General features: G+C 43.7%; 1 protein-coding gene and 1 non-coding gene across 6 annotated transcripts in view; both read right to left on the minus strand.

The window, feature by feature from the left end:
- HDAC8 (histone deacetylase 8) overlaps positions 1 to 2,746 on the minus strand; it is a 235,475-nt gene that overhangs the window by 2,960 nt on the left and 229,769 nt on the right. The window lies entirely within an intron of this gene.
- Positions 794 to 866, minus strand: TRNAE-UUC (transfer RNA glutamic acid (anticodon UUC)). The gene has a single exon. It is a non-coding gene; the product is annotated as a tRNA-Glu (tRNA).

The raw sequence follows: 2,746 nt of genomic DNA on the forward strand, positions 1-2,746 counted from the left end.
AAAAAAAAAAAAAAAAAAAAAGAAAAAAAAAAGAATGTTATCTAAATGGAATCATACAGTATATAACCCCTTTTAAGATGTTTTTTTTCTCTCACTCAGCACACTGCCCTTAAAGATCCATCCAGGTTATTGGGTGCATTAAGTTCCTTCCTTTTTGTTGCTGAGTATTGTTCCATGGTATGGACATGGCACAGTTTGTTTAACCACTCACCCGCTGAAGGACATCTGGGCTGTTTCCAGTTTTTGGCTATTACACAAAAAGCTGCTATGAACATTCACGTACAAGCTTTTGTGTAAACACAGTTTTCATTTCTCTGAGATAAATGCCCAAGAGTGCAATTGCTGGGTCCTATGGTAGTTGCATGTTTAATTTTATAAGGAACTGTCAAACTGTTTTCTAGAGTGGCCATACCATTTTGCATTCCCACCAGCAATGTATGAAGGATCTAGTTTCTCAGCATTCTTGTTAGCATTTAGTGGTGTCACTAGGTTTTATTTTAGCCATTCTGATAGGTAGGTGTGTAAGGATCTCTTATTGTGGTCTCAATTTGCATTTTCCTAATGGTCAATAATGTTGAATGTCCTTTCATGCACTTATTTGCTGTCTGTATATCCTCTTCATGTCGTTTGTTAATTGTACTTTTTTTACAGTTGAGTTTGGAGAGTTCTTTATATATTCTAGATACAAATCTGCTGTTGCATATATGATTTGCAAATATTCTATCTCAGTATATAACTTGTCTTTTCATCCTTTTTTATTTGGCTGCAAACCGTGTGGTTTGCAGGATCTTAGTTCCCTGACCAGGGATTGAACCTGGGCCCTCGGCAGTGAAAGCACAGAGTCCTAACCACTGGACCACCAGGGAATTCCCTGTCTTTTCATTCTTCTAACTCTTGCAAAGCAAAAGTTAATTTTTTGGATCATGGTTTGGGTGTTTTCAACCCTTAAGCTCACAATCTCTGGATAATCTTTGATTCTTCATCTCTTAGTTCAAGCTCCCTTCACATCTTATGAGTTGCCAAGCCTAACCTCAAGATGTCTCCCAAATCTTTCTTCTCCTTTCTGTTCCCCTGTCTCTACCTTATTAACAGTTCTCATCACTCAGGTCACTGCAACAGCCTCTTAACTGGTGCTCGCACCTCTGGAGCTGTCCCCTGCACAATTCTAGCTGTGACCACATGCCTCCTCTGCTCCGAAATAACTTTAGCAGCTCCCGACCACCTATGAATGAAGTTTGACACCTTAGCTTACATGTGCCCCATCCATACTTTCCCATCTCCATGTGGGCCTTTGTGTTGTTGCCTCTTCTATGGAGAACCTACAGGGGATCCTGGTGCTGAAGTGAGGGTCCTTCCATCTGTAAGTACAGCTAGAGCTTGATGAATGAATGATTGCATGGATGAACAAAATCCTGTGTCCGAGTGTCCCAACAACAAATGTTCACAGAAAGGAAAGGTGGGTGCTGTGTCCTCTGCTCTTCTGTCTCACTCTCCAGTTACATTTGGAGGCAATTAAGAAAAACAACAGAAATAATTTCCACCAAAAGTTGATGATGAGCAATACTGAGTTTGGGTAACAATGCAAATGTAAGCTTAAATAATGCCCATTGTTTTCCCCTCACATCTAGCTTTTCCAGCAGTGGGTGGCAGCCTGAGAAAATTCTAAAAGCCAGCATGGTCTGGGGCCTGGGGAGACACAGAGTACAGACCAGAGGGGGCAAACTCAGATGCCTACAGAGGCCAAGAATGTACTAGATGTCAGTAGAACAGACTGGGGGCAAGACTTATGGAGCCCTCTGGATCCTTTTTTCTTTTTCCTACTTTGCATAATAACATGAGTATAAGAAATCATTTCCTTTTTTCTTAACTCTATTACAAAAGAAAACAAAACCAAAGTGGTGTCAGTGAGATGAGAAATGGAAACTCACACTTGGCCTAGAGTAGGAGGTACAACAGGAAAAGGTGGTGTCTGTGGCAAACAGGAAGGTACCTGCTCACAAAGGGGGCAGCTGCTACTCGGCTCCAGCCATTCACTAGTGTGCAGGAATGTGGGCTCACTGTGACCAGATCTTTCCATTTTCCAAGAGAAGTCAGAAATTCACTTTTTTTGTTTGTTTGTTTTTTTGTTTTTTGCGGTACGCGGGCCTCTCACCGTTGCGGCCTCTCCCGTTGCGGGGCACAGGCTCCGGACGCGCAGGCTCAGCGGCCATGGCTCATGGGCCCAGCCGCTCTGCGGCACGTGGGATCCTCCCGGACCGGGGCACGAACCCGCGTCCCCTGCATCGGCAGGCAGACTCCCAACCACTGCGCCACCAGGGAAGCCCCCCAGAAATTCACATTTTTATGCAAAGCTTTCACAGTGTGAAATGTGGACAACTACTTAAAATTTTTTAACATCTTTATTGGAGTATAATTGCTTTACAATGGTGTGTTAGTTTCTGCTGTATAACAAAGTGAATCATCTATGCCTATACACATATCTCCATATTCCCCCTCTTGCGTCTCCCTCCCACCCTCCCTATCCCACCCCTCTAGGTGGTCACAAAGCACTGAGCTGATCTCCCTGTGCCATGTGGCTGCTTCCCACTAGCTATCCACCCTACGTTTGGTGGTGTATATATGTCCCTGCCACTCTCTCACTTCGTCCCAGCTTACCTTTCCCCCTCCCCATATCCTCAAGTCCATGCTATAGTAGGTCTGTGTTTTATTCCCATCCTACCACTAATCTCTTCATGACATTTTTTTT

The sequence above is a fragment of the Physeter macrocephalus genome, chromosome 21 (assembly GCF_002837175.3).
Source record: "Physeter macrocephalus isolate SW-GA chromosome 21, ASM283717v5, whole genome shotgun sequence".
NCBI classification, from domain to species: Eukaryota; Metazoa; Chordata; class Mammalia; order Artiodactyla; family Physeteridae; genus Physeter; species Physeter macrocephalus.